The following is a 24,973-nucleotide window of genomic DNA, read 5'->3' on the forward strand; positions in this document are numbered from 1 at the left end:
TCGGCCTTTGCGAATGCGAATTTGCTTTATACATATGGCCCATAGTTTTTTAAAAATCGTTTTTACTTTGCAATTTCTATTCCCTAAATGACATGCTTGAGCGACATATCAATGCCTGTTACCGCTATCATCAGATACACTTAATCTTCCCGACGGCCCCCAGCGCCTAGAGACCCTTACGGGTGATTGTGCGCTTTACAAATGTGGACTTTACTTTACTTTACCTTTCAGAGCACACGTAGCGCTGTGTTCACTAGGCGCATTGATTCCACACGTTCAGACCTCGACGCAGGGGCGGATGGATATTGTAGTCCTAATGTGTATATCAGGAAGAGGAAGCTGCATTAACACGCGAGGCGCGAGGACCGTGACCTGCCTGGGCTCACTGAGGCCGCTCATTCGTTTTGAGGCGCTAGAAAGAAACTCCCGTGGGAGGAACCCGCGTCCATCAGAGCGAGAGCACGGCGGATGGAAGAAGTGCAGGTATGTTGAGAGGCCAGGGGCAGACTCCATCGCCTCGAGGCGCTACAATGAAACATATTAGTTTTGAACGAGGATCACGGGGTGAGCTGCCTCCCGGAGCCGGGATTTCCGCTCCCTGTACTTTTAAAACTACTTTAACCGCGCATCTGCTCTCACTCGGGAGAACGGGCTTCTTTATTTATATATAAAGAGCGAGCAGGGGCGGCCCGGGGGCTGAGTCATGACACAGGATGCTTCCGCTATACATACTCGAGTGGAAACACATTCAGATCGAATACACTTCAAATATAAAACTACGGTCAGGGCTTTTAACAAACTAGAGTCTCTGTTAACCTGGGGAGACGGCCGCTTTATTATAATAATATATATTTATTATAATAGTTTTTTGTTTTCTCTCCCTTATACCCCCACATTTCTCACAGGCCTTTGATTCAAGGTTTGATCTCCAATAATCGAACCTCCAGACTTTAAAATCGAAGCCAAGGACGATCGACTTTATGGACAGAAGTTTGTTCTCTTTGCAGCCAGACTTCTTCAGTCTGAGGGTCGGTGTTATTCCTCAAGTGGCCTCAGTGGAGGGGCTGAGATGAGGAATGAACTCATCAGTTCAGTCTCTTTAAATGTTGTTCCGCCCTGTGGATTCCGGGCTGGACGGGGTTAAACGGACGAGAGGGGCGGAGTCCGCCTTTAGGGCCCTGGACAGAGTAGAGTTGAGAAACACCACCAGGGTTTGGAGGATAAAGATTACCCAAGGGGGGGAATGAGACTAGGAGGCTTGTTCCCGTCCCCCCCCCCCTCCTATGTAGATACCGATGGGGAGAAGGGGGGGGGTATACTCTGTACCCACAACGGGGTACAAGGACAGCCTGACCTGGAATATGGAATTACATTCTGTTCAACTTACATATATAGAGGATGTTAAAGGTTGAATCCCTGTCTTTCAGTTTGTGTGGCCACCACGGGGCATATGCCGGGGGCTCCTAGTTTTATTAAAACGACCACCAACAAAAGGAGGTTTCCACCCATTTAATTATACGGATGAGGTGTCTGTGGTCCCCAGTCCATCGAAAAACATCCGAGAATAGGATGCTCGAGTCCATGGAAATAACAATGGGATGATGAGATCTGGAGGCTGAGAACGGGGGTGATGGATGCAGGCATGCTGTTGGTAAGGAGTCTTAGGTTGTTTGTTTTTGTTGTTGTTGGTAAGGAGTCTTAGGTTGTTTGTTTTTGTTGTTGTTGGTAAGGAGTCTTAGGTTGTGTGTTTTTGTTTAGGCCTAAGTTCAAGAAACATATACAGTCTGATATATATAATTTGATGTGTTTGTATGTAGGAAAGATCATAAAATACTCTATGTAAGCTGTTAAGACAGTAGTATATATTTAGTAGTGATATGGAGACTAATATAATAAAGAGAGAGCCCAAACCTCTGAGGCGGGTAATCTCAGGAACCACAGCACCAATCACAACACCCAATACAGCGTTGGAAAGGACAGTTGCAGCGGATGGACATAGGCTATACAGCTGGCCACCATATACATTGTAAGGGGGAAAGAACTTTAGGGCAAAAGTAGTCCATTGTGGGCGTGGGCGTTCTGCTGGAAAGCCATGGGCGTGTGCATAGAGCGATGGGCGCGGCATGCTGGGACTACGAGGGGGCGTTGCATTTACCATTGTTGTGGGCGTTGGCCGTTGACTCGATGTGGGGCGTGTAATTTCCGTCGGATGGAGCCGAGCCGTCCCAATACGAGTGGGTGTCGTCCCAATACAAGTTGGCGTTGCGTTTACCATTGTTGTGGGCGTTGCACGTTGACGCGATGTGGGGCGTCTAATTGCCGTCGGCTGGAGCAGAGCGTCAGGTGGAGCGCACAAACACGTTCGCGTCTGCAGCAGACACAAACGTTCCCATATTGCATTTAGGACACGGCTTCACAGTGGACGCATTCTTCTGCGGGGGCTGAGCAGGGTGATGGGGCGATTCAGAGTAAGTTTTAAAAATAAATTGCCTTGCAAATTAAAAGCATTGCAGACATTCTATTTCATCCCCGGACAACGTCGGAACGGGCTGCTAGTATGTTTTATAACACAGGTTTAGGACCAAATCTTGGGCACCACAGAAGGCCGGGAAAGTCACATGTTGTGGTCTTGAAAAAGATGCTTCAAATGAACTGACTACCACCGAAACGCGTCGACGCTGTGTTTTCATAATCTGTGGACTGGCTGGAACCACAGGTAGAAAAGGACATAATAAATCCACATTTGTAAAGCGCACACTCACCCGTAAGGGTCTCTAGGCGCTGGGGGCCGTCGGGAAAATTAAGCAAGCTATTGCCCAGAGTCACATGGTGCTGGGCTAATCTGCCGCCGGTGCCGGGGATCAAACCGTGATCCCCAGATTCCGGAGTCCATACACTCTATCGAGTTCCAGCTAAACATCTCTTCTAACACGGATATGTATTGTCTATGACAAAGTGCACTGTCTTGTTTTGTACTCTCTATGGTACACTTTATGGTAGTGTTGTGTGTCTTGGAGGTCCTTTCATCTGTGTATGGAATGCCAATTTGAAATATTGATTTTAGAATTATATACAAAATATGTTTTGTCAATGATTTTAATTCATGTTTCATTATGAAATGTTTTTAATATACTAAAATAAATCAGACACATATATTTTGTACACTTTTGTTGTTTAAGCCTTGGGTCAATGCCCAGACTCCTTCCTGTGTAAGTATGAGTGTGAGAGTATCAGGATTGCTAGAGTGAGAAAGCAAGAAGTAGGACAACCCCAAAGGAAGTCTTCACTTTTTCTGTCATTTGAACCCTATTCCTTTGGTTAAAGGGGTCCCTCTCTCTAATTTCAAGATCACAGTTGCGTTGCCATAGCCACAGCCCCAAGTAATGAAAACGCAGGAGCCAAGAAGGAAAGAAAGGGATTATAAGAGGGGAGAGGGGGAAGGGGATGCCGGCCTCCTCACGGTATGTACCAGTATGACTTCTTTCTCAATCTCTGCTCTGCACTTCCGTGGTTTTTGGCCACTATGTGTCTATCTTTCGATTTGAGAGGAAAGGATCGTCTTGATCTTTTGGGTTGGTACTAAGGTCCCTCAACAATGGTTCCCAGATGTCCCTGCGGCGAGCCTGTGCTGGCATAAGTTCCCAGTAATCAGACAGCTGCCCATGAAAGTAAGCTGCATCCTTAAGCCAATCTGCGGCTCGCGGTTTCTGATGGCAGCCCCAGCACACCGCTATCTGACATTTAACCAGCAGCAAAAGCATGGACAGTAGTTTTCTTGTTGTTGCGGTTTTAGAATTGTAATGATAAGTGCTTCACAAAGTTACGGGGGGAGCTCTCCCCTCTCCAGCAATTCTTCATACATGTTTATTAGATGGGGCACAAGCAGTGGTGCAAATTCTTTGCAAAAAGAAGCCATCCAGTCTGGGAGCCCTATCCCCTGGTAAGGCGCGGATGACCCTGATCACCTCTTCCTTGGAGAACGGCTCATCCAGATAGCTGCGGTGGCCGTTCTCGAGCCACAGCAGCTGGATAGAAAAAAAGTCCACCAAATCTGGGTGGGTAACATTTTGCCTCGCTTCATAAAGTGATGAGTAAAAGGATATCATTTCCCCCGGACAGTGGTCTGACCAATCCCATCTCGTTTTCTGAATTGCGTAATTTGCTGATGGAGTCGCAAGCCCACGGTTTCTTTAATAAGCTGGCTAGTGTCTTGTTCGCTCTGTCCCCCTTAACGCAAAGTACTCTACTATTGTGATCTGATTGCTTCTCAGTACACCTGATCCCGTAGAGCGCCTCACGGGTGTCGCCAACGAAACGCTCTGCTTGGGTAGTCCGGCAGAGTAAGTTCAACAAGTTCCGGGGAGTGGTCAGATAGGGTACTAGCTAGATGGGTGACTGTAGAAATCCAGCCAAGTATGTCTCTCTAGGTCAGCCAGAAGTCAATTCTGAACCAAGAGGGGTCCGGCTGATGACACACATGTACCTCCTCTGTCAAGGCCTGGAGTCATCCAGGTCTGCCGGGTGCTCAACCAAAGTCCCTAGGGTTTCTTTTCTCCTATGCTCTTATATACTGTGGTTAATACAAAAATTCATTGTGTGGCAATCAAGTAAACAAAGACTCAATCATTGTGTGCATTATATCCATATATTCTGGATGAAAACAACAATTCAATTCAGATTTAAATTGTGTCCAAGAAATCCATTGTGGTAAAATACCAATAAACTGTTATATACAAAAACAAATATTATAAATCCCAATGCATTTCGGGTTCGACTGAACCCTTCTTCAGGGGTTTAGAACTTTACAAACAATATTCTTCGTAACTTGAAGCCTTCAGGCGTGGCTCTGAAATATAAAACATGATAGTACTATATGTAGTAATGTAAACATGTTCCCTCAAGTCGTACATGCTTCTTTATCTGTTTAGAATTAGCACATCAACCTAATACCTTGAGTTTATGAAGATAAAAAGACAGTTGTGAAGTAAAGACACAATCCAAGTGGGTGTTGTTGTATAATTTCACTAAGTCTCAAATACTAAACAAAACGTGCTGTTCACCGAAACCCACTGGTGACAGAAAGTTAATAGATGTGATGGAAAACTGTCCTATTAAACAAACAATGGAATCTCTAATAGTGTCTAGCTGGTATACTCACTCAGCATACAACCAGAAAACTTGTGAAGGAGAACAAATCTCTCCCGCTGTGGGACCTGTCCCCGTTACCCATCAAGAATCTATGACCGAAAAATAAATGACGAACAGATAAATAATATGTGATCCCAAACTGATGCATAATGCGGCTATGGCTAATCAAAGATTTTAAAGCTTGCCTTTATAACGAAGAGACTGTAGGGGCCCAAGAGAATGGTGCCCGTGAACAATGCAATGACCAATCAGCGTGTATGCTGCCGAAGAGAACAACCTCCGAGGAGTGGCTCTAGGAGATTTGAAAATGTATACAAACACTTGTTAACCACCTGAAATACTGTGTGATGTGTGTATGTTAGAGACTCAAAACAAGCTATGAGCTTACCTGGAAAACTCCGTATTCGACGTCAGCCGCCTCTTTCCCTCAGTACACCATAAATCCGGCTGAAAACCGAAAGATAATGGATTTCAATTTTCCGAATAGTTTTCTACTGAATTGCTTGTTTTTTAAAACGCTCTCTGAGTAATTGGCGTACCTTCCGTGTATGTCGTGGCTTTCCCAGGGTTCAAATCATTCGAGCATCCGGTGTCAACATCCGGTATACCCTATCGTCCATATTTAAAGGAACAATGATCTTTGAAAAAGCTTTATTAACTATGCTACACGTGACACATAAACTTAACACTTGATGGTGTGAAAAGTCGCGATAAAATGGTAGAAAAAAGGAGTTTTTTGGGAAAACGGACTACTGGTGAAATGTAATCTCATGCTATATGTGTAAAAGAAAACCCAGTGAAAGCCACTAGTGAAGTGTGAGGCGCAAGGCTGTCCTTTATTAGTATTCAAAACTGACCTAACGTGTGGTGAGGAAGAGAAGATATAAAGAAATGAAAGGAACGAAATTGAGATGTGCCAATCCTTTACGACGAGATGTCATGATATGCTTATGAATACAACTAATAAATGCTCTGACTAGAATACTACATTAGTCAATTAATACAATTTACTCCTAGTGAGTTTAGCTGAAATCAATTAACATGACCTAAAAGGATCTTATCTATGACGTGCTGTGAGGGGTTAATCACATCAGAAATATCATCATAATCTCACGTGTGTGTCCATTAACATGTGTGATGACATCATAAATTAATCACAAGAAACACAGTACTTCATATTGGTCATTCAGTCCTCACGGACACATTGTTCCTAGATATTTTATCCAAAATGTTTCCCTTCTAGACAATGTATTATGAAAATCCTTGCCTGATATAGATTCAACTTTTTCTAGAACTTTTAAACGGATCTGAGGGATGTTGTGTGACTGTTGTGATCAATGAGTTGCTAAGCTAGATGACATGTGACGATTACGTATCGTACTTTTGTGTTCTATGATTCTCGTTTTGATTTTTCTGGATGTTCTTCCGACATATACCAGACCACACGGACAACGGATGCCGTAGATGACTCCCATGGTAGTACAGTCTGCATTGTGTCTCAATTTGATGCGTTGTCCTGTTTTGGGGTGTGAAAACATGTTTCCCACCATCACGTTTCCGCATTGTCCACAATTATGACATTTAGTCATACCTCTATATCTGCTGTGACTCAATAGGCATTTGTTTTTCAACAGCTCTCTTAGGTTTTTTGAGCGAGTATTTGCGAAAATGGGGGTGTCTCTGAATACATTTTCAAAGTCAGGTTCATCAATCATGTCCCATCTTTGTCTTATGATTTGTTTTATCACATTCGCTTGAGTTGATTGTTTTAGAATAAATACCATACGTTCCTTAGATGGATTCTTTGATTTTTTCAGCAATAATGTTCTATCCAGTGATGCCCCCTTTTCAAGTGTATTGTCTAGCACTTGATCTGGGTATCCTCGTTGTTTGTAGCGGTCAATTTGTTCTTGCATCAACTTTGTGCTGTATTGTGGATCTGAGGTGATTCTTTTAATGCGTATCAACTGTGATGTTGGTAAATGATCTTTCAGCGTTCTGGGGTGAGCACTGGTGTAGTGCAAAGCATTGTTCACATCCGTAGGTTTCCGAAAGACGATTGTGGAAATTCTTTGAGAGGTTTTGTAAATCTCAATGTCTAGAAACTGAATGCACTCTGTCTGTATATTATGAGTGAATTTGATTCTTGGATTTTTAAGATTGATTTCTAATATGGCTTCTTCCAATTCAGATCTGCTCCCTCTCCAAGTAATCAAGATGTCATCAATGAATCTTAGGAACAAGAGCGTGTGTGTACTCCATCTCAGATTTTTTAAGATGTATTCTTCTTCAAAATGGGCCATAAAAGAATTTGCGTATGATGGCACTCCAGGAAAACCCATTGATGTACCCGTTCTCTGTAAAAAGTATTGAGACTTCCAGGAAAAGTAGCTGTGATATAAGGAGAAGTGTAACAGTTCCAGTAATAATACTGCTAAATCCTGGTCTAAGTCTGAGTTCAACAATCTCCACTCCACGGCTTCCATGCCTTCCATGTGGGCAATAGATGAATACAAAGCAACTACATCAATGGTACATAGTAACGTGTCTTCTGTAACAAGTTGGCTCACTGTTGAAAGTTTTAAGAGACAATCTGTTGTGTCCTTGATGTATGTGATCCAAGACTGTACAAGAGGTTGCATATGATGATCTATGAAGCGACCTACTGTTTCATGAATTGATCCACATCCTGCCACGATGGGTCGAAACGGTGGATTTGTGGGATGTTTATGGATTTTCGGTAGCATGTATATGTGTGGAATATGAGGTGTAGTAGGTGATAAATATTTCCTGGTGTTGGTGTTGATCAATCCTTTTTCTTAAGCTCTAGTTAAGATTTGTTCCAAAATATTTTTGAATTCATCGATGGGGTCGTAATCCAATCTTATATATGTATCAGTGTCTTGAACATGTTCTTCCACTTTCTGATCATAAAAGGCGGTGTCCATCATGACGAGTGCACCCCCCTTATCTGCTGGCTGAAAGGTGACTTCTGTATCTTGTCTCAGATCATTTAAAATTCTCATCTCCTTTTTTGAAAGATTTGTATGTTTCGGTTTATGATAATTCACTTTTTCCCACTCCTTCTTGATGAGTATTTCAAAGTTATCAAGTGTTTTGTGTGAAATAGGAGACATGAACTTACTTTTGGGTCTGAATGTTTCGAGGGTGCTATTTCCACCTGTGTTCTCAAGTGTAGAAAAGAACCATTTCAAACGTAATTTTCTCAAGAATTTGAATAGGGCTATCTCTGTTTCCAATCCATTTGAAACATATGTCGGGACAAAGGATGTGCCCTTGTTCAGTACATTTATCTCTTCCCGAGATAGTGTCCTCTTCGAGATATTAACTACTAGGTTACCCTTTTCACTATTCTTTGTGGTCTTCCACTTTCGCTTGGTTTTTTCATGGTTTTTTCCCCACCTTGTTCGTCTTTTTTTTGTTCCGTGGATTTGTCGGGCGGAAGGTTCGACAATGGGCCTTCCCCTAAAAAAGACGATTTATCAATTGTTGAAGATTCCTGATCCAAGGTTCTCCCAATAGCTTGCGATCCATTAGATGGTGCCGGTGGTCTTTGTAGAGTTAAATCTTCATCAGGTACTATACTCTCTTCGGAAGATGTTTGTTTGGTAAAAAATCTTTTCTGGGTATATGCTTCCACCCATGTGTACACTTCGTCCAGCTTGTAATCAATCGTGTCTCTGCGGAATTTCCTGATTTCACGATCATGTACTTCTTTTGCATGGTTATACAATTTATCATTCAAGTCCTCCAGAATCTTACCCCAATCCTCCACTGGTATGGTTTGTGAAAGCTCCTCTTTAAGTTTGAAGATGTCCTCTTTTAAATCATTCAGGATGAGGGATAATTCCTCAATGATAAGCAATATCAAATCTAGGGAACATTTATTCAATATCGCATACCACTTACTCATGAATGCCTTATTGAATTTGAAAAGCATTGGTTTTAATGCTATGCTCAACCCCCGAGGTATGCGTTTAACTTTATGGTATTCGATAAGTGTAGATGCATGAAGGCGTTGGTTAACTTCTCTGCGCATTGTGTACTCAAGTTGCCTCAACATTTGTGTGGTGGTGCCCACCGAGGTGCTAAAAGTACGAACTTCTGTAATCAAAGAATAAATGGACGCAACCTCCTCATTGCTGTATGCTTTAATTTCTGCTTGGTTTAGTGTTAGGTTCGCTATATCTTTGAATGATGCCATTATGTGGTGAATGTTATGTGTGGGTGCTGGTCTGGAAAGGGGTTTAAGATGAACAGCTCTGAAAGTATGAGACCTGCACTCCTTCCTTCATCCTAAGTATTGCCAGTGTAAATAAATGTAAGTACCTCCTCCATGTTTGCGTTTCGACTGTGCCATATATCTGTCAGTCTGTGGTCGGCTATAATATTCTTCAGTTGTGCTGTTGTCCTTGGGTGGGGCCGTTGCCCTCTCACGCCCCTTCCTCCCCTGAATGCCTCCTCAGCCTAGGGTGTCTGTTGACCCCCGACCTCTCTGAAGAAGTATGGGTCGTCAACATTGGGTCTATATCTCTAGATCAGCTGATTGGGTGTCCCCCCAGCGTGCCCTCTAGCATCATGTTCTGCTCTGGGACCTGTGGGTCGCATAAGGCTTTTGCGTGTGCACCACAACATTCCTTTTCCGATGAGAGCGGCCACCCCCGTGCATAATTAGAATAGCAGGCGACATGTTTCTCCCCAAGTCAGCCTGCCTGCAGACGCACGCAAATGTTTCCTGCCAAGTGTAGTTCCTGCAAAAAACGGACGTCCGCTACATGTTGGGGCAAGTAAGCAGCTCTCTCTCTCTCTCTCTCTTTCTCTCTTTCTCTCTTTCTCTCTTTCTCTTTCTCTCTTTCTCTCTTTCTCCCTCTCTCTCATATCGCCAAGTACCTTATGAGAGGAGGAGGCCAGCGGGGTAGTGAGGGAAGGAGGGACTAGCAAAGCAACATATTAACCAACTAACTAGTCCCAGAGTACCCCCCCACACCCACTACAGCCACCCAACCTGGATGGACCCCCACTCCCCCCACAACCACAACGCGTCCACCTGTGGCCAACTGAAAGACACAACAGAAGAATCATCCCTGAGGGGAAATCACTGGGGCTTGGCACTTCCCCTCGGGTGGAAGCTGGACGGCTGGACAAAGTTAACGCAACGGGAAGGAACTCCCAGCTGCCGGTGAGGCAGGCACCAATGCATGGTACATATCATATAATGAAAGAAAAAAAGAGGAAGGTCGGTAGTTACGTCCCTATGAATGTAGAATAGATGCTCTGCGGGCCCGACCCGGATTCCAGGTCGCGTTGGGTTGGCGTGTCTCGATCTTTTAGTCATTGTCGCTGATGCGGCTATCTTTTCCACTGTCCTTCTCTGATTTCTATACTTTCTTGATTGTCAAGAGAGAGGTGCTGCAGCAGTGACCCCACTAAGGCTGATGAAATTCAGTCTCTAGGGGCTTTGGCATGAGGCAGTCAGGCCCTGTGCCACGCGGGCGGTGAGAAACATTTGTCTTGCAGCAGTCCCTCTTCAATGTTTAACAGATGACAGACTGCCTGCTTTATTGTGATGCAGCCTTCATGGCCATCAGAAACTTCCAGTAAATGCTTCAGGCGTCCTAGGAAAACACACCAGTGAGCATTTTTGACACTAAATGATGCCAGTAGCACTTGCAGTGACTACATTGATATAATGCAGTTGTTCTAAAGTAGTGTAATAAAACAGCCCCCACCCCCATTGAAGTTGCAACTGGTTTAATGTTCTAATGAAATTAGTGCAGCTCTTTGTGAAATTGTTGTTATCGATGAGCTAAATTGTGCATGTAGTGCTTGCTTATTTCCTGTACTGGCTGGGTGTGGATACATGGTCTCACAATAGTACTTTTTGTGGCAGAAATCTCCCCACCTGAGCCAAACCTTCCTTTTGGGGTTGTATGTTTTGTTTGCTTACTCACTACATTTCTACTTGTTTTTTTCTGTCCCTTATTTTCAAATTTCCCCAGCTACCACTGGTCTGCGATATGACTCCGGCTACAGTGACATGTAGGAGTAAAGCTGATTTATCTCTTTTGCCTTGTCTGGGGTCTATCGCCTGTATGTGTATGAGGCCGCATGGTTTTCTACCTGCTGATAGAGAGAAAATAATACGCAAGACACTTATATCGACCGTTTCGCGTTTCACTCCAACCAAGATGTTAGGTTTGCCTTGTTCGCTCAGACTCCATAGATCAAATATTGTGCTAGGTGCAACTAAAATGTAACAAGCATCGGTGACTGGAGACGGCGGAGGCAAACAAACTGCAGGAGGCGTGCTGTGCAAGCAACAACAGGCAAGCAACGACAACAAGGAAGCAACAAAAACAGGATGGAGCAAGGATTAAAAAAAGTACCTGAAACCGAGCTTCAGCCATGGCAGACACCAATAAAGCAATTAATCAGTACTTTGTCCATGCTCCATGGAAGGGACAAACATACAATGAAGAAAGTGAAACCGACAGGTGCTGGCTAATGAGAAGCAAGGAAAGGAACAAACAAAAGATCATGCAAGCGAATCTCAGGAGAAACCAAAAAATGACAAAGAGAAGCAGCGTAAGACATGATGGACAGGCACATGGATAGATGTAGGCCTCAGGCACCCCTACATCAAAAATATCAAACTCCAATACTTGCCTCCAGACCAAAGCCTAGACCGCTCTTATCTTAGCATCCCCAGGGGTCTGAGATAAATACAGAGACTGACAGACTAGGCCAGGTGCAAAGACATAGCAAACACAAGGAGATGATGGACGGAGCGCTGAAACTTTTTAGACACTCACCCACAGGTACTATTAGATCAGGGTTGAATCCGTCATCGTTCTTTAGCTCACTTCCCCACCCCACTTCAAACCCAGCCATATGCAAATCAGTCTTGACCCTGTGCCTCATGGGAACAGTCCAGCCCAAACTGCCAAGCCAGGCCTTCCCTGGGCCGTAAACAAGCATCCGGGGAACGGTTTCGGGGTTACACCCCTTATCAGCCAGGCTAGCTTAAATTCAGTGGCAAGGGACCCACGTCTGGACATACCCTACCAACTACAAAGACAAACTGATGTACACACACACTCACGCAAACACTCACACAAACACACTTTAAAAACACACAGACTGTACATAAAATGGACTGTAATGAATTATTTCTGTGTGCAATGGTTTTAACAAACTATGCAAATAAACTTGAAACTTGAAACATAGACTGTACATGGAACAGAGGCTCTTGGGCAAAAAGAAGCAGTGTTATGTGGGTTTATTCTTGTACTGTAACACAGGCCAACTACAAGCCTCCCTGAGTAATTAAACGTTTTATTGTTCTCCCTTTATCATATAAGCTCAAATTCTTCAAAAAGACTATCCAGATCTCACAGAATCATTTCTTTTATTTTCCTTAGGCTTAGGCCCTGCAGGCTCCTTCCTAGCTCCAGAGACTGAATGGGGCACGGCCTCCAGTGTCCTCAGATTAAAGGAAAAGGTGAGTGTCTTTTTAGGTAGATAAAAAAATCTCGAAGTGATTGGCTAGCCATTTCCTCTCAAATTCTCAACTATGGCTGTTCTTCCCAGCTCTATCGTATCCAGCTATGTTCTACTTTCTATGCACAGTTGTATTTCTTTTTCTTTATTTCCCCTGTCTGTTTTATTCTTCTTCTGCTGTGCTCTCATTCCTAAAACTCTCTTTGCCTGAACCCGCATTACAATTATAAGGCCCTTAGCTAGGCCATCAAGACTTGCTTCTAAAAGAAAATAAACCCAGAAGATTTTAGGGCTCGCCCTGTAAACAGGATTCTATGCATTTTTTTGTTTTGAATATCTTTTATTGCTTTTTCTTTTTTTTGTATTCACAGTGCATACCATAGAAGTAACCGTAGAAATGTAACATTACATCTGGCAGCCAAACAGTAATATTCAGCACAAACTATAGTTTGCCACAGTGTTACACGTTTCATACTATACAAACCAAAGATGCACACGAGGGCGTGTCGTTTGAGGAATCCTGTATCTGGTTAGTGGTAGGTCCATTTAGGAAAGGAGGATGTAGCGGGAAACAGTAAACCACAGCAAAGCCCAAGGCGCAGGATGACCAAAGGAGTTCCTAAACCAAGATGAACTTCAGAGAGTATATAGCACCATGGCCTTATCAACCATTCACCATGGTCCCTAATAATGCAATACAAAGGATTTGATCTTATCTATGCGCCTCTATTGGCCTGCAACTTTAAACAGTCATAGGACGGATCGTCCGAAACATCATTATTGACATATGCAAGTAGGTATGAGGCAGTGTGTACATTGTCCGATATTCATAACATTAGAACAACCGTTAGAACTAAAACCATAATGAGACACAAAATAATGAAAGCAAGGAAAAAAAAGGGGGGGGGGAAGAATAATAAGCTAGTAATGAAATCATAGGTGTGCTACTGCAAGTGCGTGACATTAATCATGGGGTATAGGTTGTTCGGGGGTCAGGAAACATGCTGCTACTGTGTTCAGGATCTGTCGAGGAGGGAAGGGCTATTATCTTGTGCAACACCGCATCAGGCTCACGGTGCAGTGGGAGTAAAGCTGCTGGTATCCAGGTCAGCTACACGGCAATGCAGTGTGACAAAAGTGTTCCGCAGAGAGGCATAAGGCACAAAGAGATCGCACGGGCCCACAGTCAGGGCTAGCAAGGGCATATCTAATGAGCCCTTCTTCGAAGGCATGCTTGGTGAAAAGCGTTCAGGATTTCATCCCAGGACTGTGCTATGGGATATTTTCGTAGTCCCGCCGTCTCCTCCCTATGAAGGGTTGCACTTTCCGCTTTCGCCCAATTATCAAAAAAGTTGCGCCAGTGCGTCACTTGCATTTCCAGCACTTAGTGATTAATCTCTTTGCTGTGATAAGCCCAAGGTCCCAGAATCTAGAGGGGCTTTATTTTGTTACGTCCTTTTATATAGACCCAATATGCACGTCTCCCATGTATGCTGCATTTCCCTGCCTACACCTTCCGCAAGGGAAGTTGTCACAAAGTGCCAATATGTCTATAATGCGAGGCATGACCAAAGCATGTGTAATAGGACTGCATCTACAAGTGCGCATCTCGGGCATGCGGATGTCGCTATTTGGAAGTATCGATTGAGTTTATCAGGCGACAGATATGCACGGTGTATAATATAAAGCTGTATAAGCTTGAAGCGGGAGTTGCGCGGGTTGTTCGTGGCGCCAGCCAGCACTACCGCCCATTCCTTATCTGTCCATGCTTGTCCCCTGTTCACCACCCACTTGTCTCGCAGTGCCTGCGCTAGCCAATGGACCACATGTGAGCCATTTGCTATTACATGCAAGCATTGCACCAGCAGATGCGTTGGCAACTGTCCGGAGAGGTCGCCCCAGGCGCGCGTTAACGTGTGCACAGTTGTTGCAAGCAGGAGGAACTGCCCTACCGAAAGTCCCTTGTACGCAACCAAAGTTTCAAAAGGAACCAATACCCCCTCTGTATATAGGTCTCCCACCGTGTCCACCTCGGCCTGTACCCAGTGCTCCAGCTCCGCTTCCATGATGACATCTCTATCCTTGGGCATTCCCAGAAATGGAAGTATTGGGGCATACGGTATCACGGCACTAGTGAGTTTCAAGCTTCTCATATAGCATTTGCGTGCAACTGCTAAATGTAACTGCGACGGATAGGGAGTCCTGGTCAGTGGAAGAAATAGTGTGTGGACTAGCGTTCGTGTCCAGACCGTGGATTCTGTCGCAGTATCCCCCAAAATATTCCCACTCATCCAGCCGGCCACCCACTGCAGCTGTGCCGCCAGATAGTAGAGTTCCTGGTTAGGAACCGCCAGGCCTCCAGTATCTGTAGACGTGTAGAGTTTCTTCAACGCTACGCGTGGTCGTCCTGTATTCCATATGAGATTTCTAACTGAGGCTTCCAATTCACGGAATATGCGTGTTGGGACGTATACCGGGAGGTTGGCGTAGTAGTACAATAGTCTGGGTAAGACTATCATCTTCGTCAGTGTGACATGGCAGGGTACATTTAGGGGGAGGGTCTTCCAAAAGTTAATTTGCGCTTGCAGAGAGGAGATAGCTCGCACCAAATTACCCTCCAACACATCTATCTATAAATATATATTCCGAGATAGCGGAAAGTAGTAGGGTACCAGGTGAGTCGCCCACCATTGATAGTGACTTCACACTCCTGCATGTCCGCACTGAAGGAATACACCCTAGATTTGGTCCAATTGACTTTAAGTCCCGACATTGCCTCAAAGGTGCGAAATACATCAGATAGGGCCGATGGCAAACAGGTCAGGTCTCTGACTTATAAGAGTAGGTCATTGGCGTATAAAGACACTGTATGGAGTCCTTCTGCCAGAGGGATACCCCCATCCCCACCATGTGCTCTAAGCAGCTCTGCCAGGGGCTCCATCACCAGTGACAAGAGCAGTGGGGATAGGGCACATCCCTGCCTGGTGCCCCTCCTGACACGAATGGCATCAGACAACAACTTACCGATGCGAACCCGCACCGTGGGTTTCTGATACAATAGGCCGACCATTTGAATATAATCATCCCCGAGTTCATATTTCCTCAACACCGCTACAAGGTAGGGCCACTCCACGGAGTCGAATGCTTTCTTGAGATCTAGCACCAAACACCCCGATCGGGGCCACTGTTTCGTGGCAAAGCTTTGCACTCTAAACAAGTGTCGGATGTTAAGTGAAGTGCTACGAGTGGGCACAAAGCCGTTTTGGTCGCTGTGCTCGAGGGTAGGTACCAGTGGGGCCAAGCGTTGAGCCAGCGCAGAAGCAAGGATTTTGTAGTCGAATTTCAGGAGGGCTAGTGGGCGATAAGAGCCTAATAGCGCACAGTCTCTGCCAGGTTTCGGGAGGGAAATTAGATTAGCTTCATTTAACGTGGGTGGGAGGGAAGAGTCAGAAATAGCCGCCGCATATACTCTTAGAAGTTCTGGGATTAGAATATCAGAGTAAGCTTTATAGAATTCGGCTGGGAGCCCATCTGGACCAGGGGATTTGCCATTGGAAAGGGAAAAAATGACAGTACGCAATTCGTCAGGTGTGATTGGGGCCTCCAGTTCATCACGTTGCACATCGTCCAGTCTGGGCAGTGTTATGTCAGAAAGGTAGTCGGCTAGATCAGCAGCAGAAACCTGTAATCTAGAGCGGTACAATTCCACATAATGGTCTACAAAAGCTGCATGAATGGCACTCTGTGTGTATGCTACAGTATCCTGACTGACGCGCACTGCTGTCACTGGCGTCGCCATTGCATCCTGTTTGATCAGCCAGGCCAATAACTTGCCTGGCTTGTCACCAAGATGGTGGGTACGCGCTGAATGGGCTGTATAATTTAAGTATAGCAACCTGTCAAGTAGACGCGTATGTTCCTCATGAGCCTCTGACAGCGACCCTTCATCTCCCTCCGCCGCTTCCTGCTCCCTCCTAAGTAAATCGGTTTCGATGCGCGTCAGCTCCCTGTCTAAGTGTTTCTGCATACCTGCCTGTGTGCCTAGACAGTGACCTTTAGTTTCAACCTTAAACGCGTCCCACTCAATTTGAGGGGTGGATGCAGTGTGATTGTTTTCCTCAAAGTATTGTACAACACGTGCGGACATGGAATTGCGAAAGGGTGCATCAAGTAGTAAGTTGGGCTGAAGCCTCCAGGTGGGTATGGGCGGATGTGGGCGTTCCCACGCTAGCTCTAAGACATGAGGATTGTGATCAGAGTGGGTGCGACCCATATAGTAAGTGTCAGTGACATGGGGAGCGATTCAATCGATAACATGTACCTATCTAGCCTGAAATGTAACGTGTGTGCACCAGAATAATAGGAGTGTACCTTGGTTTGTGGGTTACGACTCCGCCAAGCATCGTGTAAGTCCCACTGTGAAGCCCAGGCCGCTACTGCTTTCATGGAACTGTGTAGGGGCGCGCCAGAAAGGGGTGGGAAGGAACGGTCCAAGGCAACGTCTAATATGCAATTATAGTCGCCCCCCAGCACCAACGGTACTCCGTGCCAAGGCGCCAGGACCGTAGACAGCTTTGCAAAGAAACCCTCCTGGTCCGTGTTAGGAGCATATAATGAGGCTAGGACAATCGGTTGGCCATCTAACCTACCCTGTACAACTACATACCTGCCCTCAGGGTCCACCTGGGATTGCGAGACTGCAAATGGGGTCCCAGGCCTCACCCAAAGTAGCGTCCCACGGGCATAAGCCGAGTATCCGGTTGCATATAGTTGCCCTCGCCACCTGCCATGTAGTGTCTGTACTTCTGCACCAGCTAAATGTGTCTCTTGTAGTAGAGCTATGTGGATGTGGTGCCGTTTAAGGTAAGAGTAAATTTGGTACCTACGTGATGGTGTATGCATACCATGCACATTCCACGTGCATATCTTAATCGCCGACATGGCGATCCCAGGTAACCTCCCCACTCCCTCCCCACCACAGGTTTACAGCAGATAGTTTGCCCAGTGCCCTCACAGTCCACCCATACCGAGCTACAGAGGATAGATTAGCGGGCAGTTGCAGTCTACGCACAAAATAAGAATACAATTCAATCAAGAAAAGAAACCAGCAAACAATGCCAAAAGGCCGACAGCGGAACATGCCGTCGTCCAAACTCTCCAATGAGGCAACAAACATCCAAGTCCAGGGGGGTTGCTATGCACCTGGCACGACTGTTCCGTTACGTCTGCAACTCAAGCAGAGGGAGCGCCCCTCCTCTCAGGCAGCTTGTGTCAGCCAAGGTAAATGCAAATCGTTCTGGTCAGAAAGCCCACGGTCAGCAAGTCGCATAGTTCAGCGTTAGGGCACCACTGGAAGGCGGAGCTTCCCCCACATTCCCCCACCCACTAAGTGAGGATCCATCACTATCAGGCTCGGTCATTAACCGGACAGTTCCGCAAAGCCCTCACCTCTCTATAATCCATCGACCTCAACATTAGTACTCACTGCGCAGTGCACTGTAGATAGAGAGTTCAGTGCATGTCCAGGCTCCGGTCGCCACATTGCACGAAGGCCTAGTCGATACCAGACTTGGTAGTACAGCAGGAACGCCCAGTAGTAAACAAACAGTACCAGACAGTATAATTGTACAGTCAGTGGATCAGATCAGCTGTTTGCGGAGTAAAATCCGGTTGTTCCCTGGACATCTGAGAGTCTGGCAGTCCATAAATGTGTTCGTCATCACTAGGTAGTTCGCTTGGACTAGCATCTGGAGCTGCATCTGTACTTGGGGAGCCACTAAGTTCCGCCACCATCCGGAGGGCTTCCTGTTGCTCACTGTGGATAAACTCCACTGGCAGACTCCTCTCCGTCGTCTCGCGTGTTCTATGCACTGGAGATGATCTGTTTCTACGCCGACGTCGGGGTCCTCTGAAGCGTGGCATGGGTGATGACTCCGATGTCGTCCGGGTTTCTGCGGCCATGCCAGCATCCAACCAGGTCTCCACTTCCTCTGGAGTGGCAAAGAAATGGATGGGTTTTATCCTGTGCCACCACCCACAAGCGCACCGGGAAGAGAAGGGAGTACTTCAAATTTAGTTGACGGAGCCTTTGCTTGACTGCCAGAAAGGAGTGTCTCTGGCGCTGAACATGTATGGTGTAGTCTGGGAAGAACATTATTCGAGCATTATCGATGCGGACCTCCTGTAATTTCCTAGTTTCCCGTAGAATGGAGTCACGATCTCGATAATTTAGAATCCTGAAGAGCATAGGCCGGGGGTTGGACCCCGTCGTGAGCGGTCGGGTCGGTACCCGGTGTGCTCGCTCTACGACGAAGTGTTGCGACAGTGTGCCGGCCGGCAGCAGGTTTCTCAGCCAGTCCTCCATATGCGTCGCAGGTTCTCTCCCCTCCCATCGCTCCGGCACACCTACAAGGCGCACATTATTTCTCCGTGCCCTTCCCTCCGCATCCTCAGCACGATCTTCCAAGAATTCCACTCTGTTTAGGAGGTCCTGCACTTGCTTGTCAGTCTGAGGGATGCTGGGCGTGAGGTCAGCGACTGCACCCTCCAAGGCGGTGGTGCGTTCCGCCAGTTTCTTGTGATCGGCTGGTGCGTGAGATCGATCGCAACACCGCCTATCTTGGTCTCCAGGGAGGTGCGGGTTAGCTGGATTGATTCTTCCAGACGTTCCATGGCGGCCAGCATCGAGTCAAGCTTGGAAGCTGTCTGGTCCAAATCAGCTGACTGTGTTTTTTTGCCTATTCTCTCCTTCGTCTGTGTGCCACCAGAGGCAATCCTCGCCCTGGTACCCCCAGACATGAGCGGCGCAGTAGGTAGCGAGTTGTTGCCTCACACACTAGTGTCCAATGGTCTACGAGGTGCTAGTCAGCCCCAGGATCAGTGAGTGAGGGTGGGCGTCAGGAGGTGAGCACCCGCAAAGCGGCGCGGTTGCCGGATGGGACAGGTGGGCCGTGTCTCAGTGATCTACAACGAGAAAGTGGTGCAGCGGGAGGGGGGGCAGCCAGCGCCTCTCTCTGAGTCAACCAGTGCACCGCACAGTGCTGAACATGAGTTCCCGACTGCTTCACCGCAGGTGTCCTCAGCAGGCAGAGGCAAGCGTCGTGAGACAATGTTAGGTATGGGGGCTCAGGCAGTAAATTGTAGGTATTGTTCCTTTTGCACGGGTGGTAACACAACCTTGCACAGCTCCAGGTAGCACCAGCCCTGTGTGGGGCACCGCAGCCATGGCACATGGCAGCTCACAATGTCGTCTAGGCGCCACCACCGGTAACACAGCTCCGCAGGCCAGGGGGGTCACTCGCAACAGGCAACTGCAAAAGGGGGGGGGGCGCCCCAGCTAGTACACCCCTCGTCCCTACGTCAGGTACCCCCGCCGGGCACAACGTCTCCAGTGCCTCTCCGCTGCTCCGATAATCAGGCCGCGGCTTCCGGGCCCTGTGGGCGGGGCCAGTCCACGGCCTCGCGTAGATGCGCCCTCAGGGCAAGAAGCAATGCAGGCAGCAGCACTCCACGTGGAGCCCCAGGCGCGGCCAACAATGCCTCACTGGTCCCAAACTCGGCGGAGCGGTGGTCAACTGCTCTCCGCGGCTCAGCTGTAAGTTTAGGCTGGGTTCGGAGAAGTATAACGGAGTTATGGCCTGAGGGAGGGGAGCTCACATCAGAGCTCTACCCCAGTGCATCCTCCGCCATTGCGTGCTTAGCCACCCCCCAGCAGGATTCTATGCATGATTGGCTTTGCCCCCTCCCCCAGGTGTCACTCATGGGCTCTGCGTCAGCCTCTATGCCTGTACACTCCATGACCTGTACCTTACCTGTACTACCGCTGCCCCGCACCTGGCCAGTCAAGGTCCTCCCAAGAACCAAGGTGGGACCACAGCATTTCCAGGTGAGTGCCAGCTTCAGTCTGTATTTTGAGGTGTTCCTCTTGGCTCTGACAGAGCTCCTTGGCTTGTATGCAGCAGGGTGTCCTCCTCCGTGAGTCGACTCCTCGTTGGTGGTCCTCCTGATGCAGCGGTTCACTGGAAATAATTTCTAAAACCATGACACCTTTCCCTGAAGTACAAATTCATACATATACTCGACAGTGGGGCCCATGACACCTCGAGTTACTCACATAATACTTACACCCTACTTCAAGCATCAGTAAAATTCAAAGGAGAGCTGCTGTATCATAGGGGAGTGTCTAAACTATAACTGAATATTTATACTATTTACACCTGCAGTTTTAAATGAGTTTACCATGGTTTTCATTAACAAAACATTTATTTAGATACGCCGTTACTGTGGTCCACGGATCTGCTAGAAAAATTAGGCATAGGAAAACTCAAGACCGGCTTAATTCTCCATTTATCTAATTTGTATTAAGAGCAAATTTTAACATGTCTAAAGTTTATTCACTTCATTAATTTCTTTATTCAAAAACGACATTTAAGGAAAATAAGGATTTTATTTCAAAACAATTAATTTAATTTATTTTAGAAAATTCAGAAATAGACATTTATTTAGATTTCAGAAATGCAAGTATTTTAGCAAAAGACAGATAGTTCCCAAACTTCATCCTATCTCCTAACTTCCATAACTAATAACCTCACCTAAAGTTCAGATCTCATTCTAAAGAAATAAGAAAATTATTCAAAGTCCTACATCTCAGGAAAAATCAGCATACGGACAGCATCTCGGTAGGAAATCTAAAATGAGTTTTTTCCTCATTAAAATCAGCACTTTTTATACCTTTTTCACTAGCTCTATCTAGCCAAAAGAGTAACTTTCAACATAAATTCGAGTTCTGATTGGACAATTTGGGGTGGATGAGCATCACCTCATTATAATATTCATTCCGCTTCCGTCAGCTAGATTTTAAATGGGTCATTGTTTTGGGCCACGTCCTGCCTCGTCCTGTTCTCACGTTCAGAACCATTGTGCTCATCTTTTTGGCAGCCATCTAGACTTCCAGGCCACGTCGTCCTTGAACTGCATTCACTCCAGGCACAAGCAGCTCGCATTCGAACTCGGACTTGGACTTGCGCATGCTCAGTTGATTTTCTATTCGCAGTTCAATAAGTCAGCCATCATTTGCAAGGCCTCACAGGCCAGAATGGGAACTATCATAGAAACAAACACAAATGAACGATAATTTTAGAAATCTATCCCTTATGTTTACCTCCCCCTTACTAAGGTTTTCCCTATTAGTAGTTACCTAGCAGATAAGCAACATTTAGGCTTAATATACTTACTTATCCTTTGGTTTCTGGCACAAATACGTAAACAAGAGCACATTTATGCTGCATTCCATTATTTCAAAAGCTGCTTATTAGTTTAAGACACTACAGAATCACATAATTTGTTAATTATAATTGCAACATAAGCAAAGTTAATTCCCACGTGTACTTGTGTAGGTGCAATTTTATTCTAGGTTGATTAATTCCACACATCATTCCATTAGTTCACGTTAAAAATATGGAAGTGTGACTTTACAAGGGGTACACAAAATTTTGTTTCTCCACCTTGCTCCATCACTCCCTCTAACAGAGCTCCTCAGTTTCGATTCCTCCTGGTTGACATATGTGCTGGAGCTCTTCATCGTGTTCCTTGTGCAGCAGGGTATCCTCCTCCGTGAGTCGACTCCTCGTTGGTGGTCCTTCACTTCCAGGGCTTGGGATCAAAGATTGTCAGAAGGAGAGAACTTTTCATAGACCTTTGCTAGTTTTCTCTCTCCGAGTCTTTCTTCTCTATTGCTCTTTTAATATTCTTTTTTCTCCCTTGTTTCCATTTGTCAGTTTTTCTAAGTTATCCTCTGTTTTTCCTTTGCAGATCCTCGGCCACACTACTAGCTGGACGTAATTAAGACCACATGCTGAAAAACAAGCACGTATTCAACCCACAAGCTGAAGGCTAGTTTTGCATTTGTTTTACTCTTAACACACACATAATATGAATCAAATATTTATAGGCATTTGCATTAACACTGAGACTGGTGACAACATATTTCAGACCCTGAGCAAACTACAAATGGTAGACATTGCCTGGATGCATGTACTTTTTTTCCGGCAAGGCTATGCCAAGAGTTGTTTGATAACAAATGACTGCGCATAGCTAAGAAGCCCCCTGGGGGACTCCCAAGCATTTGCCTTTATAAATTACCATATTGCCCTTCATGCAGACCCTCCCTCCTGCTCTCCCCTGGATATTGCGGCATGGAGCGGCAAATTTTAAAAGACCATAAGTGTGGCACAAAACTATGTGTTTTGTGGCATTTTACCGGCGCTTTGATGATCCATATCTGGTTGTCCTATACCCCAGAAACACTGAGTAGCCAGTTATTCCACTTAATGTTTTTGCTTGCCCCCAACTACCCTCCCTCCTTTCTGTGTCAGTGTTGCTTGCCCCCACCTCCCCTCCCTCCTTTCTGTGTCAGTGTTGCTTGCCCCCACCTCCCCTCCCTCCTTTCTGTGTCAGTGTTGCTTGCCCCCATCTCCCCTCCCTCCTTTCTGTGTCAGTGTTGCTTGCAGCCCCGCCTGCCCTCCCACCTTCTGTTGTCCTTCCTTGTTACTACCCTCAGTTCTCTGTTATCCATAATAGCCTCCCACCATCTGTTGTCCGTGTTGCCCCACTCACCTGTCCACCCTCTTTCCTTCGTTCCACCCGTCATAACAAAACAAAGACACTGACAGTGGTTTATTTCCTTACACCGTTCATTGTCTGTGTTGCACCCACACATGCTCTCCCCCATCTTGCCTCGTACCCCACCCTCCCGTCTGTCAGTAATATAAAAAGCTTTTTATTTTTGGCGCTGGACTACGCTTTCACTCTGGTAATGCCAAGTCTGCAAGGAATCAGGCAGATACTTAGGCAGTGGATTATCAGCTGCGGTCATTTGTCTCTTCGTGGATGCTGTGTTCGGAATGTTCATCAGGCAGATACTTAGGCAATGGATTGTCAGCTGGGGGTCATTTGTCTCTGTGTGGGTGCTGTGCTTGGATTGTTCATCAGGCAGATACGTAGGCTGTGTATTGTCAGCTGGGGGTCATTTGTCTCTGTGTTGGTGCTGTGCTCGGAATGCACATCAGGCAGATACTTAGGCAGTGGATTGTCATCTGGGGGTCATTTATCTCTGTGAATGCTGTGCTTGGAATGTTCATCAGGTAGATACTTAGGCATGGATTGTCAGATGGGGGTAATTTGTCTCTATGTGGATGCTGTGCTCGGAATGTTCATCGGGCAGATACTTGGGTAGTGGATTGTCAGCTGGGTGTCATTTGTCTCTATGTGAATGCTGTGCTCGGAATGTTCATCAGGTAGATACGTAGGCAGTGGATTGTCAGATGGGGGTCATTTGTCTCTATGTGGATGCTGTGCTCGGAATGTTCATCAGGTAGATACGTTGGCAGTGGATTTTCAGATGGGGTCATTTGTCTCTATGTGGATGCTGTGCTCGGAATGTTCATCAGGTAGATACGTAGGCAGTGGATTGTCAGATGGGGGTCATTTGTCTCTATGTGGATGCTGTGCTCGGAATGTTCATCCGGTAGATACGTAGGCAGTGGATTGTCAGATGGGGGTCATTTGTCTCTATGTGGATGCTGTGCTCGGAATGTTCATCCGGTAGATACGTAGGCAGTGGATTGTCAGATGGGGGTCATTTGTCTCTATGTGGATGCTGTGCTCGGAATGTTCATCCGGTAGATACGTAGGCAGTGGATTGTCAGATGGGGGTCATTTGTCTCTATGTGGATGCTGTGCTCGGAATGTTCATCCGGTAGATACGTAGGCAGTGGATTGTCAGATGGGGTCATTTGTCTCTATGTGGATGCTGTGCTTGGAATGTTCAGCAGCCTGATTGGTTCTGGAAGCCACATTAGATTCCCAACAAATTCAGAATCTTACTCTGAAATACCCACTTTCAGAGGCATCTCATACACTCCCCAACCCACAAAATCTTCCCAAATACATCCAGCAGAGAGCTTGAATGCCCAGAGTATGTGTACCCCAATAAATGGGCCTTTTACTGAACTTACCTGTTCATGCAGGCTTTAAGGGAGTATTGCATCAGACTACATACTAGAAGAAAATAAACTTTGGGAATGCCAGTGAATCTCGCTTTTCGGACACAGCCAACTTGCACTGATAACCATTCATATTTGCAGAGGAAATGTGTATGTATCTTTTATGTGAGCGAGACTTTCCAGGTGCATGTGTCTTTGTGTGTTTGTCCATTTGTAGAAATTGACCCCTGAACTGTGGTGTCTTTCCCAAAACAAAATGTCATATGTGTCCTCTTGAGGAAGCTATTTTCAGAATGTTCCTT

General features: G+C 46.1%; 1 pseudogene across 1 annotated transcript in view; it reads left to right on the plus strand.

Moving 5' to 3' along the window:
- The first annotated feature begins 285 nt into the window (after positions 1–285).
- Positions 286–24,973, plus strand: part of LOC144772269 (uncharacterized) — a 236,995-nt pseudogene continuing 212,307 nt past the window's right edge. Inside the window, exons 1-3 of the transcript XR_013599701.1 lie at positions 286–483; positions 12,591–12,670; positions 22,480–22,559. The product of XR_013599701.1 is annotated as an uncharacterized LOC144772269 (transcript). The remainder of the gene's footprint in view (positions 484–12,590; positions 12,671–22,479; positions 22,560–24,973) is intronic.

This window comes from Lissotriton helveticus, chromosome 8, assembly GCF_964261635.1.
Source record: "Lissotriton helveticus chromosome 8, aLisHel1.1, whole genome shotgun sequence".
In the NCBI taxonomy this organism is placed as follows: Eukaryota; Metazoa; Chordata; class Amphibia; order Caudata; family Salamandridae; genus Lissotriton; species Lissotriton helveticus.